Raw genomic sequence first — 15,325 nt, 5'->3', positions numbered from 1 at the left:
AGTGTGGGCTCTTATGCATGGGGCTAGTGAAAGGGAACAGTGGTGTGTGCTTATGCACAGTGTTGGTGAAAGGGAACATTAGTGTGGGTTCTTATGCACATTGCTGGTGAAAGGGAACAGTAGTGCAGGTTCTTATGCACATTGCTGGTGCGGGGGAACAATAGTGTGGGTTCATATGTGCAGTGCTGTGAAAGGGAACAGTAGTGTTTGGTCTTATGCCCAGTGCTGGTAAAAGGGAACATGAGCTTGGACTCATATGCACAGTGCTGGTGAGAGGGAACTATACTGTGGGCTTGTATGCACATTGTGGATTAAAGGAAACAGTTGTGTTGGTTCTTATGCACAGCATCAGAGAAAGGGAACAGTCATTTTGGTCCTTATGCATTGTGTCAGAGAAAGTTGGTTCTTATGCATGCTGGTGGAGAAAGGGAACCATGCTTTTGTTTTCTATGCACAGCCCTTGTGAAAGGGACTACTAGTGTAGGTTCTTATGACCATTACTAGTGAAAGGGAACAGTATTGTTGGTTCTTATGAACATTACTGTTTGGTTCTTAATCACATTCCTGGTGAAAGGGAGTGATAGTGTTGGTTCCTATGCGCAGTTCTGGTGAAAGGGAACAGTAGAGGTGTAACATGCTGGTTCCTTTGCACTGTGCTGGAAGGAAATTAGTTCTGGGTCTTATGCACTGGAGGTGTTAGGTTCTGGGTATTGCACAGTTCTTGGACATGAGACAGAGAGCGTTTCTTGCCACGCACTGTGTTGGAGGCAGACACTGACGGTTCCCCTGCACATCGATGGATGCAGGGGGCAAGTATTGGTTGCTATGTTCTGTGTTGGTGGCAGTGTGCTTGTATTTATGCACTGTGCTATAGGCCATGGGCTTATTGCTTATTGCTATGCACATTGTTGAAGGGAGGGATAGATAGTCTTTGTTGCTATGCATTGTGCTGGAGCCAGACCATGTTGGTTGCTGTGCACACTCCTGGAGGTGGGGGTTGAGGGCGTTGGTTTTTTGTGTACAGTACTCTAAGTAGCACAGAGAGTGCCTGTTGCTACATCCAGTCCTAAATACACAATGTGCAAGAGTTTTGGTTTCTATACACAGTACTGGAGTCATAACATGCTGATTCCTGTGCATGGAGCTGGTAGCAGCCAGTGTTCATCGCTATGCACACACAGTTCTAAGGCAGTAGCAGCCGAGAGTCCTAACACCTATGCACTCTTCCCGAGGCATAGCAATCTGGTCCTTTTGTTTTTTACTCGAGACAGGGCAGGCCTGCTAGTGGTTATGCACAGTGCTTGATCCAGGAGCAACATGTTGGTTTTAATTCACAGGCTGGAGGCATATGGGCTTGTGTATAATGCACAAGGTCAGAGAGTGCTGACTCTTACACAATGCTAAAGGCAAAAAGAGCTAGTGATTGTTCTTATTGTAACAGTTTATTGAGAAGCACCCTCAACACAGGGAGTTCCTTCCCTCCCCACTCAAGGTGTCTTGCAACAAACTGTTTGATGGATTATTTTATTCAGCCCTATCTCCAATTCATCTACTACCCCTTGGATCCCTCCCCCCGAGCTACCAATGAGCCAAACACCAGGCCAGTATACAGGAAACATATTTTGGTTTATTTGGATTCAATGTTACGAAACTCACACTGAAATGTCAAACACCACTTTATCCATGGCACCACACAATAAACTTCTCTCAACATAAATAAATCACAAAAGTGACTTGAAAAGAGTACACATCACAATTGTTTACTTTCTACAAATTTCTCTTCAAGAAATAATTAGCGCTGGTCAGTGAGCCCATTTATAGATGTACTGCAGTGCAATTTCGATTTTCCTGCATGCTTAAAAGGCTAGCAGTTTGTTTTTTCAGATTTTGGACAAATGCATATGGCAATTATTATTTCACCCAAACTTATGGCCTGAGTTGGGAAAGTCTGACAGAACAATTTGTATGATTTGGGAATTATTGATTTTAGACCCCCCTGCCACTGAAAGGCCGGTGTTGGGGAATCTGGATGGTAAAAATTGGGATGATTTGAGAATGTAGGATGCTCAGCCCCGCTTCCAAACTTAAAAGCCTGTGTTAGGGGAAAGTTGGACAAAAAGGTTGCACTGATTTAAGAACAAAGACACTCCTCTTCCTCAAAGAAGTCAGGGTCGACAGGAAAAAAAAGGATTACCCATTTACATTATAGGCTATAGTTTTTCAGTGCTCACTGGGAAGTGAGCTTTGTTAATTTGGAATTTTAACACAAATCACCCTGTAGTGTTCCACCAAATGTGGAATTAATTTAATTAATCTTTTTAGTTAAGTAGGCTAAGGATCTATGCAGTTTTGCCCCCAGCCCACTATAGAGGGGAATGATTTACGGCAAGCAGACTCCCCCACTTTTTGGTTTCCCAGGGCTCAGTTATACTTACATATAACACCTCTGTTTAAATTCAGGAACCCAAGCTACATTTCAGGACACTCTGGAAAGATAGAGCAGCAGTGTTGTCACTCCCCTTTCAAGGATGGCCTTCTGCCCTACACCATAGAACCCAGTCCGTTTTTAGGCCTACCTAGAAATAGACAACTCCACCCAGATGCAATCTCGGCAATCTCCTCTGGTGTTTCCTTGCAGCTGTCAGATGGTAAGTTTCATCAGCTCTCTTTGATGGTAAATTCCAACAGCTCTGTCTGTCCCTTCCTCCTAGTGCATTCTCCCTTATATAGCAGCAATGACACCAACAAATTTATAATCTTGGGGGGAAAACCCTGCAAGAGTTGTCGCAAATAGGATTGGACACTTAACCCTTCTCTCTCCTCCCAAAACCAGCCTCCCGCTAAGGATTGGTTTAGGGGTCTGGAACAGACATATGGCAATTCCCATTTGCAATCCCCATGTGTTCTTATGTCAAATGTTGGCAAAAATCTAGTTATGTGGCAAAACTTTATCATTTTATTCGCAAATGCCATAATATATATATTTTCTGATTCAGATAATCATGGGAAATTAAATAAGACAGCAGCCAGGTCTGGACCATTTTGCACAGCCATGTGGCAATTTTCTGTAGTTTTCACAAAAAACATAACACTTATGAATATGTTATTTATTACCAATATTCCTAATTCTACCCTCCACCCGTTCACCAACTCTCACCCTTGGAACATTTTCATATCAGCCAGAACCCAAATTTGGATGGCCATAACAGTTCCCTGAGTCACAATCAGACTTATGGTTGCTGGGAAAAAGGGTTTGCCTCTTGCCTACAGAAACATTTTCATGGAAAAAGTGGGATTTTCTTTCATAAGTTTGCTGGTATTCTGCATGCAAAACATATTACACATAACTTTTTGTCAAAGGCCTGATGTATTTTTCCCTGACATTTGTATGTTAGCAGGGGTACATTTTTCACACTTAAACTGCAAACACACATGCCATTTCTGTGTCAGCGTTTAAAAGTCCCATTTTTCATGTGAAAAGGACCTTTTTAATTCCTTGTTCCTTTGTGGATTAAAATGCTGCTTTTCCTTTTGCATTTACAGCTAGGCCTTTTCCACAGAGCACTTCAGTTTCTACTTGCAGCCACACATGCAAAGCTGTTTTTGGGTCAGTGTTGAGAAATCCTGCTTTTCATGTGAAAGGGACCTTCAGTTTGGAGCATTTGAATACACCCCACACTATGCATAATGCTAGAGTCAGAGGAAGGGTGCTGGGTCCCACGCATAGTGCTGTGAAGCAGGGTTCTGTTGTATGCACAGTTATTGAGTCAGGGAACTGCTGTTTCTATAGGAATTGATGGATGCAGAGACTGAGTCCCGGTTATTATTCACAGCGCCAGGGGCAGAAAACAAGGTGATGTCTGTATGCACAGTGCTGGTGCAGGGAGCAGAGTGTTCACAATGATTGAGTAATATAGGGCTGTTTCTTATGCACGGGGCAGAGTGCCGATGGTATACACAGTGCTTGTTCCTTTGCACAGTAGTGGAAGCAGCAGCAGAACAGCTGGTTTCTATGCCCTCTGTTGAAGACAGACAGTGCCGGTTCTTATGCACTGTGATCTAATCATGGGCAGAGTGCTGGCCTCTATAAACAGTACTGGAACCAGGGTCATTGTTGCTGGGGGTGTATATGTCTGTTTCTTATGCACATGGATGTATTGTTGTTTGCTGTGCACAGTAGGAGACAATGAGAGTGACATTGGCTGTGCACATTGCTGGATGCAGAGTGCCCTGTGCAAAGTGGTAGAGATTGAGACTGACACTGGCTGTGCACAGTGATGGATGCATGAAGTGCTGTTTGCTGTGCACAGTTGTAGAGGTAGAGAGTGGCATTGGCTGTGCACAGTGCTCGATGGAGAGAGTGCTGTTGGCTATGCACAGTGGTAGATGTAGAGATTGACACTGGCTGTGCACATTTCTGGATGCAGAGAGTGCTGTTTGCTGTACAGAGTGGTAGAGGTCGAGAGTGACATTGGCTGTGCACAGTGCTGGATGCAGAGAGTGCCGTTTGCTGTCCACAGTTGTAGAGGCATTGAGTGGCATTGGCTTACAATGCCACTCGATGCCTCTTATGTCCCGTCCCCTTTCCTCCATACTGCATGGGCGTCCCTTCCAAGGGACGGGAGACAGAACTTTCCTCTTTAAATTTAGAGGCATGCAGGGGTGCTACCCTGGGAGCATGACCTGCCCTGACTCCACCCTCTGGCACCTCGTGCCAGTCCCCTTTTCTGCGTCGACGGGCAACAGCCAAATTTACCAGTGCTCCTGGGTTTGGCTTCAACCATGTAATTCCACGTGCAAATACTTCGTCTCTACTGTCTTTTTATCATTCCGACACTCGGTCCTCAGGCGCATGTCGACTTCTACAGGGTTCAGCAGGTGTCCATCCTGCGACGGGCTCTTTCCAACTAAAGACCCCCACACCCTCTGCCTAAGTTGCCTTGGCCCAGACCACGGCTGGCAAGCTTGTACCACATGCGATGCGCTCTCCTCAAGGTCTCCGAAGAACAGGCTAGCCAGGTGGAGAGAACTCTTCCAGAGATCGCCTCCAGAGGACCTTGAAGGACTCCGTCATATATCGATCCAAGCCCAAGGTAGGGCAGCTCTTTTCCAGCGCACCCCGCAAGGGAGACTCCTTCCCAAAGGGCCGCTCAGGTCCTTATACCAGCACGAGTACCGAGGCTATAGCAGCTGCCGGCCGGCAGGCCGAGGGGTCAGTTGATCCTCTCGGTGACAGTGCTGAGGGACCAGAAGGTTCTTTTACTGGGTCATTACCCGAGGGGCCACACCCTTGTACCGGCAACATGTCAAAGGAGGTGCCTTTACACAGTTCTACCTGCAGATCCGCCGAGGGCGAAACGCCTGCCAGGCCTCGGCCTGAGGAACAGGGTAGGCCTCATGATGCACACTCAAGAGTCCTGGACGGAGCTGGGCCCAGCGAGCCAAGCAACACGACGCAGGCATGTGGAAGGCAGCTCGACAAAATGGCTGCCGTGCCAGACATTTCTGACATCTGCCCGATACCGCACAACGTCAGGGAGCAGAAGGAGGAACGTTTGTCAAGGTGGGACTTGTGTCAACCAGGTAAGTGGCCTACAGCCTACCCTTACTTTGCGCAAGGCAGGTTCCTGCTGCGCCCGTGTTGTCAGGGTACGCAACAGCTCCAGCAGCCGGCCGCCACCCTGTCAGTATTGCCTACCATTTTCCGGCCTGTGAGGACAGATTCTTTGAAAGGTTCCTCGGGCTCATGAAATCTCCTTGGATGGGGTCAGGGACGGGCTCCCGCCAATGGCTCCAGCGCCGCAGGCTCCAGTTCAGGCGCCCCTGGCCCCTGTTTAGCCGCCGCCACCTGCTCCGGTCCTACCGATTGTGCAGGCGGTCCCGTTCCAGCCTCCGCTGCAGCCTCCGGCTCTGGATCTCCACACCACAGCCTTCGTCTCCCAGTACCCCTCCACCGGTGCCGGTCCAACCGGACCCTCAGGTGGGCACAGATGAGGAGGTGGACCCCGACACACCATCATCAGCCAAGGCCTTCCATGAACGTCTTGCGGGTCTGGCATAGTACTTGGGCCTTCCTCAATCAGAGGTTGATCAACCATCAGGGGGGGTCCTCGCCAAAGTCCTCACGCTCTGTCCTGCAGTGAGAACGGGGATCCCGATGCAGGAGGATGTAGTCGCCTTGGCCAAAAAGGGCTGGCTCAATCCCCACTTGGTCCAGCCGGTCAATCGACTCCTGGACGCCAAGTACAGGCAGATGGAGGGGGATACACTCTTTCTATCGGCCCACACTCAGCCGCATTCTTCGGTGATCGCTGCGGCATCACTATACTCCAAGCCTCAGTCGTCCTCAGCTTCTTCCTCCGCAGCACTGCTAGGCAAGGAGGAGAATATCTTGGAGGCGTACAGGAAGAAGCTGTATTCCAACATGTCCCTGCATTCATTAAAAACAATCCCTAAAAGAATGAGTTCATTCTTTTAGGGTTGTGATCTACATAACACTTCTCCTCACAGATCCGCCCTTGTGATAGATTGTTTTTAATGAATTCTATTGCTGTTTGTTTAATATATTTGTAAACATTAAAATAATCAAATGGGATGTGATGAATGTTTGTCCCACTCCCAATTGGCAAATAATGTTAATTAATTTAGTTATCTTTTTAGCCATTGTTGGTTGGTTGAATGTCACTATGTATGATGTATGGTTTGGATGCTGCACTATGAATGTTTGTTGAGATGGATGTATTTTAGTCACAGTTATTTGTTCATCTATGCTGGTGTGTTACGTGATTTATTGATGCCCTACAAAGTAGAATGCCATTAATTGACTTGTTCAAAAAATTTTTGTATCATGATAAATAAAATGATTTGATACTTTTGTAAGTAATAGTATTTTGCACTCAGGATATCTCTTCAGTTTCTCGTCTCGGAGCTGCTAAGCCTCTCGAAGAGACCTCCCATTCCCCTTCCGACGGGCCCAGCACATTTTCTGGTGCAGCAGGGTGGCAGGGTCATTCACCCCGCACCACAGAAACTAGCCCTCACAGCGTGGTTACTTAACAGGTCACGATAGGACATCTCAGCCTGTCCCAGGCTAACATAGAGATCATACAGGGCGCTATGAGCAAAGCTACCAGGGCCCAGTATAAGAGCAAGTGGACCAGGGTCTGCCACTGGGCAGATGCTAAGGATATCAACCTCCTTGCATTTACCTTGGACGATGTGCTCTCCTTCTTGTCGCACCTCGCCCACTTGGGCGTGCAGGTAGCCACTTGCTGCACTTACTTGGCAGCCATTGGGGCCTACAGAAACTCAGAGGAAGAGGTCTTCTCCTCTTCCAACCCCATTGTCAAGAAGCATCTGATGGGACTCGCCAGACTCTACCCGCCCATCAAGAGGCCACACCCCGTGTGGGACCTAAGTATAGTGTTGGGTGCCCCGGCGCACAAACCATTAGAGCGAATGGCGTCCGTGGACATCAGCCTGGTCACCATTAAGACAGCCTTGCTAGTCGGCCTCACCTCGGCTTGCAGGATAAGAGAAATCCAGGCGCTGGTCGCCTCAGAGCCCTACACTACGCTTCACAGAGATAAAGTAGTCCTGCGGACACACCCAGCATTCAGCCTAAGGTGCCTTCCGCATTCCATCTCAACAAAGAAATAGAGCTGCCTATGTTTTTTGCTGAGCCCAAAGACGAGGCACAGATGTCAGGCATGCCTTGAAATTCTACTTGGACAGGACTAAGGGCTTGCGTGGTCCTTCCACAAGTCGGACGCACTTTTCGTCACCTTGGCAGATCTAGACCGGGATATCAGGCCTCCATGGCCTCCATAGCCCATTGGATGGTCTCAGCCATCAAAGAAGCTTACGAGGGACCGCATAAGCCACTTCTGGCCAACATGCACGCCCATGCGGTCAGAGGCAAGGCAAAGGCCATCGCATTCCAGCGGCATGTCCCCTGGCAAGTCATAAGCAGGGCGGCCACATGGGCCACCCCTTCGGTTTTCTGCAAGCACTACTGTTTGGATGCCGGCTCTAGATCAGATGCAGGATTTGGACAGGCGGTTCTTAGAAACCTGTTTGCTTAAGGAGGGTCTCCTCTCCACCCTGGGGCTACACTCAGTTGTAATCGCCCATGCAGTATGGAGGAAAGGGGATGGGACGTAAGAGTAATTATAAGTTACTCACCGTAGTGACTAACGTACTCTTAGTCCTTAGTCCCCTTTCCTCCATACGTCCCACCATACTCCCCCTAATAATCCTGGTGTCATTAGGCAATGTTAATCTATTGTCGACATGTCTATGGGGACTGAGGTGTGGCGCCGGAGGGCAGAGTCAGGGGAGCGCATACTCCCAGGGCCGCACCCCAGCGTGCCTCTAAATTTAAGGGGGAAGAAGTTTTTTTCTGGTGAAAAAGGTTCCATCTCCTGTCCCTTGGAAGGGACGCCCATGCAGTATGGAGGAAAGGGGACTAAGGACTAAGTGTACGTTAATCACTACAGTGAGTAACTTATAATTTTGCAGCAGAGTGTTGTTCCTGTGCACAGTGCTGTGGGCAGAAAGCACAGTATTGTTTATTATGCACAGTGCTTGCCGCAGAGTGGTGGTTTCTGTGTGCAGTGCTGGGGACAGAAAGCAGAGTATTGTTAATATGCACAGTGCTGGCAGAAGAGTGGTGGTTCCTATGTACAATGCTGTGGGCAGAAAGCACAGTATTGGTTCTTATGCAAAGTGCTTGCAGCAAAGGACCGCTTTCTATGCGCAGTGCTGGGGACAGAAAGCAGAGTATTGGTTGATATGCACAGTGCTGGCAGCAGAGTGGTGGTTCCTTGCGCAGTGCTGGGGACAGAAGGCAGAATATTGTTTATTATGCACAATGTTTGTAGCAGAGTGTTGTGCCTGTGCACAGTGCTGTGGGCAGAAAGCACAGTATTGGTAATTATGTACAGTGCTGGTAGCAGAGTGGTGGTCCCTATGCGTTGTGCTGGGGTAAGAATACAGAATATTGTTTATTATGCACAATGTTTGTAGCAGAGTGGTGGTTCCTATGCGCCATGCTGGGGGCAGAAAGCAGAGTATTGGTTAATATGTACAGTGCTGGCAGCAGAGTGGTGGTTCCTATGCGCAGTGCTGTGGGCAGAAAGCAGAGTATTGGTTAATATGCACAGAGCTGGCAGCAGAGTGGTGGTCCCTATGCGCAGTGCTGGGGGGAGAAAGCAGAGCATTTGTTATAATGCACAGGCAGAGTGTTGCTTTTCTGCACAACGCCGGGGGCAGAAAGCTGAGTATTGGTTAATATCCTGGCAGCAGAGTGGTGGTTCCCGTGAGCCGTGCCGGAGGAGGGGCAAGATAATGGTTCTTATTCACAATGTTTGCGCATAAAACAAATTGCTGTTTCTTTATGCACAGGTTCTGGGGCAGAGAGCGCTGGTTCATTTGCACAGTAATAGTGACATGGGAAGAGTGCTGGTCGGTATGTATTGCGATGGAGGCAGGCGCAGAGTGCAGCCCCATGAGCACTGTGCCGAAGCAGGAACACAGGGCTGGCTCCTGTGCACAGAGATAGGAAGGCGTAGAGCGCTGGTTCTTGTGCACAATGCTGGAGATGGGGAAACTGTTGTGGCTCCTGTCCACAGACCTAGAGCGAGGAGCACAGTGCCAGTTCCTGTGCACAGTGCAGGGGGCGGGAGCACATAGCTAGTTCCTGTGCACAGTGCAGGGGGCGGGAGCACACATCTAGTTCATATGCACAGTGCAGGGGGCAGGAGCACACAGCCAGTTCCTGTGCACAGTGTTGGAGACTGGGGCAGAGTTCTGGTTCCTACACAAAGTGATGGGGTAGAAGACCAGCGCTAGTTCCTGTGCACAATTCTGGACCCTGGAAGCAGAGTTCTGCTTCCTATGCACAGTGATAGAGGCAGGGGCATAATGCCGGTTCTTATGTACATTGCTGGAGGCCAGAGCACAGTGTTGGTTCCTGTTCACAGTTAGGAAGGAGAAGAGGCTGGTGTTTATGTACAGTGCTGTAGGAAGGGACACAGTGCTGGCTCGCATGCACAGTACTAGCACGCATGCAGAGGGCTGCTTATTATGCACAAGACTGTAAGCAGAAGCAGAATGTTGGTTCCTATGCACACCGCTCTGCAGTGCTCACCATTAGGGGGGCTTTCAGGAAATAATGATTATAATTATCTAGTCAGCCCAGGACCTGATATTTCCACCAATCGCAAAGCATTGGGTTTTCTGGGAAACATTAACCCATACACTGCGTCAGGTCGGCTGAGAGCGAGCACGTCTTTGGAGGAGTGTCAATGAAAGGGTTGGGGTGTCAGCCATTGAAGGGAGCCCTTAGTGGTCGCAAACCAACAACCCCACCCCCTCCCCCCCCCCCGAGCTCCGGCATGCCCACATTGAAAATAGTGTCGGATTTTTGATAAATGTCTACGGGCTACAGTTTAAACACAGCCTCTTGCAGTTTGTCTGCCGTGTGGACGCTGAGCTGCGGTTTGGATTTACATTCCTGAATCCAGCCCCTGCCAGATGCTCTCTAGTTTAGGAGCACCCGACGTGAAGTACCAGGGTATTTCTCTGACCTTGTCAGATACCCCGGGTGAACTTCTTTCCCGTCCATCTCCTAATCCAGATTTTGTTTGGGTGGATCAACCTGCAAGTATGCCAAACCTCTCCAGTTGTCAACTGCCAGGTGAGGTGTCTCCACTCCAGGCTATCTTTCCATAGTCCTCTTCTAATGACATCCTCCCCAACCTGCAAGTATGCCAAACCTCTCCAGCTGTCAACTGCCAGGTGAGGTGTCTCCACTCCAGGCTATCTTTCCATAGTCCTCTTCTAATGACATCCTCCCCAACCTGCAAGTATGCCAAACCTCTCCAGTTGTCAACTGCCAGGTGAGGTGTCTCCACTCCAGGCTATCTTTCCATAGTCCTCTTCTAATGACATCCTCCCCAACCTGCAAGTATGCCAAACCTCTCCAGCTGTCAACTGCCAGGTGAGGTGTCTCCACTCCAGGCTATCTTTCCATAGTCCTCTTCTAATGACATCCTCCCCAACCTGCAAGTAGGCCACACCTCTCCAGCTGTCAACTGCCAGGTGAGGTGTCTCCACTCCAGGCTATCTTTCCATAGTCCTCTTCTAATGACATCCTCCCCAACCTGCAAGTATGCCAAACCTCTCCAGCTGTCAACTGCCAGGTGAGGTGTCTCCACTCCAGGCTATCTTTCCATAGTCCTCTTCTAATGACATCCTCCCCAACCTGCAAGTAGGCCACACCTCTCCAGTTGTCAACCGCCAGCCAAGGGGTCTCCACTTTAGGCTACCTCTCCAGGATCCTCTTCTAATGACAACCAACCTCAACCTGCAAGTAGGCCAAACCTCTCCAGTTGTCAACCGCCAGCCAAGGGGTCTCCACTTTAGGCTACCTCTCCAGGATCCTCTTCTAATGACAACGAACCTCAACCTGCAAGTAGGCCAAACCTCTCGTCGTCAACTGCTAGGCAAGGGGTATCCACATAAGGCTACCTCTCCAGAGTCCTATTCTATTGACATGCAACCCCAACCTGCAAGTAAGCCAAACCTTTCTCGTGCTCAACCACGCAAGGGGTCTCCTCTCTAGGCTTCCTCTCCATGGTCCTATTCTAATGACATCCGACGCTACACTGCAAGTAGGATGAACCTTTCTAGCGCTCAAGCGCCAAGCAAGGGTTCTCCACTCTAAGCTACCTTCCTGAGGGTCCTCTTTCAATGATATTCGGACCCAACCTGCAAGTAGGCCACACCTGTCTAGTGCTCAACCGCTAGGCACTGGGTCTCCACACTAGGTTACCTCTCCAGGGTCCTGTTCTAATGACAATCGATCCCAACCTGCAAGTAGGCCAAACCTGTCTAGTGCTCAACCGCCATGCAAGGAGTCTCCACTCTAGGCTACCTCTCCAAGATCCTCTTCTAATGACATCCGTCCGCAACCTGCAAGTATGCCTAACTTCTCTAGTAGTCAACCGCCAGCAAAGGGGTCTCCACTCTAGGCTAACTCTCCAGGGTCCGCTTCTAATGCCACCCGACCCCAACCTGCAAGTAGGCCAAACCTCTCTAGTCATCAACTGCTAGGCAATGGTATCCACACTAGGCTACCTCCCCAGAGTCCTGTTCTAATGATGTCCGACCTCAACCTGCAAGTAGGCCAAACCTCTCTAGTGGTCAACCATGAAGCAAGGGTCTCCACTCTAGGCTACTTCCCTGGGGTCTTCTTCTAATGACATCCAACCCCAATCTGCAAGTAGGTAAAACCTCTCTAGATCTCACCCACCAAGCAAGGGGTCTTCACTCTAGGCTACCTATCCAGGGTCCTCATTTAATGCAGTCATCTCTCCACTCTAGGCTACCTATCCAGGGTCCTCAATTGCACTGGTTACCTGGCTACCCTCTGATCTCGGGCCCATTTCCCCTCCCCGCCAGTTGCACACCTGCACTGCCCCCCTGGCCCCCTTGCACTCAGGGACGGTTCCGTATCCCTATAGCCCCTACTGGCACTTGACACCTGATGTCTGCACTTACCCTTGCACTTGCCACACTTTATTTATTGCCCTTATATTATCTTACTGTTATCCTATGTCCTGCACTGCCCCCTCCCTTTTCCTCCTGCACTTTTCCCCCTCCCCCTCTCCTGCACTTGCACAATCTCAATGTCGCCTGCCCTAGTAGGATCGCTGTCTCTGTCCTCCTCTGTTTCCCCTACCTTGCCTCATCCTGCTTGAAACACTTGTATAGGCACGTTATAAATGCCATATCATATCATATCAGTGACATCCAACCACAACCTGCTAGTAGGCCAAACCTCTCTAGTGCTCAACTGCAGGCAAGGGGTCTCCACTCTAGGCTACTTCTCCAGGGTCTTGTTCTAATGACAACCAAATAAATCCTGCAAGCAGTCAAAACCTCTTTAGTGCTCACCCACAGACAAGGGGTCTACACTTTGGGCCACCTCTCCAGGGTCCTCTTCTACTGAAACATGACCCCCTGTAGGACACCATGCAGGCTTAGTAAGAACAGAGCCGCCCACCCTGGGTAAGGTCACTATGTCTGGTAGGAAGTAGCAGGTCTACAGGACAGACTGAGCTACAGAGTAAGATTTATTCCATGCCTGGACCTCACTGGTAGCCATGCCACATACTCCTGGTTATTACTTTTGACCATACGATATGGGCCAGTTTCAGCCTGCTTCGCAGCCTTCTATGTTCTTCTAGTACCGTATCTTGTGCAGCTTGCAGCAGCATTGCCCAGCTCCCTCATGGTCTCATATACATTTTGTACTTCTCTGATGCCCTTCAACTTAGCCTTATTATTTTTTAACAACTGTGATTATTCTGTTGTACATATGAATCAGCATTACAGAAATGAAATTGCATAATAAGGTAACATAAAACTCTTTGTGCAAAATAAGACGTCATATAGCTCTCTCTTTCTCCCCCTCCCCTCCCCCCAACAGTCCCGCCTTCATAAGGGTTCAAGAACCTCGCAGGAAAAGTTCAGAAAGTTTAGGTTTAAATGTCAATGCTGGGAACTTCCGACCATATCCCAGGAAGGGGGTCCAAATGTCCTCATATTGGTGTACGAGTCCATCCTTGGCTGCCATGACATTGTCTGCCACCAGGATTTCCCAAAGCGTGACCCACCAAAGTTAATAACGGGCCTTCAGGGGCTTTCCAACAGCGGCAATCATGAACTGTGCAGCCAGCAGCAGCTGTGTTATTAATTTAGCGGCCCTCCCAGATTTAGAATCAACTTCCCTTACTGGAGCGCCCATGAGTAGACCTCAGGCTTCATTGGGTGTCTGATGTGAGTGATGGCCTCTATTATAGAGACAGTACTGTCCCAAAAGGAGTTGACAAGCAGACAAACCCACCACATGTGGAAATAAGACCCCTGCGCTCCACATTTCTGCCAACACTGCAGCTCCAATATTGCTTGCACACAATGCAGCTGTACTGGGGACTAATAACAACGAAATAAACGTTTCAGAGTGCATTCTTTATTGGTGCCACATCTGGAGGAGGAGTGATTTCTAGCCCATATGTCTAGCCAGGATTGGTCCTCCAGTTGCTGGGCCAGGTCAACCTCCCAGCGGCACATATAAGGTGGGCGCCCAGCCAGCATGTCATTTCAAAGGAGTTTGTATAACCTGAAGACGCTACCAGCCTGTGTGCCCTCCTGAACTGTAAGCTCCGATGGGCTCAGATCACGTGTAGCCCTTGTCTAACCAATGGCTGTGTGATCTGGTGGTGTAACTGTGCATATGCAAATCCATCTGATTCAGAAAGCTGAAATGGCTGGTTGTCTCAGAACAGCTGAGATAAAGTTTGTAGACCTCCTCGTCTCCAATTCCTAGGGGCCCCTGGTTGCATGCCAGGAGAGAAAGCTGGGTTATGAAAGACTGGGTATAAGGGCCCTATACCGCTTGGGATCTTGTTTTGCCGTAGTGCCCAGTCCCAGGTCCTCAATGTAACCCTGGTAGAGGTAAGCAGCTCGCTCCATTGTTTCTGTGCCGATCCGGGGACAAAGGGCAAGAAACGCAGAGGGAGCCTAGCCTGTTCAATGGTAATCCATTTCGGGAGGAGTATCGAGAGACATCCATGGCGAGAGATGGGAGAGCTGCACCGCAACGTAGTACTTGTGGAGGTCTGGAACTCCGTGCCCCCCTAAACGGGCAACCCCCAACATGACCTTTCTGGGAATTCTAGCCTTTTCACCCTGCCAGATGAATCACAACATTTTACATTGCAGGCGGTCAACGAATCTGCTGGATTTCAACTGGTAGAGACATGCAAAGACAGAGGTATCGGGGAAGCAAATCCATTTTACCGGCTGTGATTCGTCCCATCAAGGAGATTTCCTGAGTCGTTCATCTCTCTAAGTCTGCTTCCAATACTTTAATTAAAGGTGGAAAGTTGGCCCCAAATGGGGAAGCAGAGATCCAGACCTCCAAATATTCAATCAATTTTTCCTCCCACCTGATAGGACAGAAAGATTGCAGAGAGCGGTCTTCGTCAATGGAAAGTCCCACCCCCAATGCCACTGACTTGCCGTAACCCAGCCACCTGACCAAAACAGTTAATTTTCTCTAAGGGTGTAAGGAGGGGAAGATGGAACATTGGTCAGTGTGAGTGAAACATCATCGGCATAAAGAGATACCTTGTGCTGAGAGTCTTGTATTTCGACCCCTTCAATAGAGGAATTGTGTCGTATTAGTTGAGCAAGGGGTTCCACAATCAGGGCAAACAGTAAGAGGAACGAGGGAAACCCTGATGTGTCCCGCATT

General features: G+C 49.2%; 1 protein-coding gene across 5 annotated transcripts in view; it reads left to right on the top strand.

Moving 5' to 3' along the window:
* Nucleotides 1-15,325, top strand: part of SYNGAP1 (synaptic Ras GTPase activating protein 1) — a 2,054,767-nt gene that overhangs the window by 720,213 nt on the left and 1,319,229 nt on the right. The gene's annotated exons all lie outside the window — the stretch shown is intronic.

Source organism: Ambystoma mexicanum, chromosome 13 (assembly GCF_040938575.1).
Source record: "Ambystoma mexicanum isolate Mex_15411 chromosome 13, UKY_AmexF1_1, whole genome shotgun sequence".
Classification (NCBI taxonomy): domain Eukaryota; kingdom Metazoa; phylum Chordata; class Amphibia; order Caudata; family Ambystomatidae; genus Ambystoma; species Ambystoma mexicanum.
Note: the sequence above shows the minus strand (reverse complement) of the source record. Positions and strands in the feature narration are given on the sequence as shown.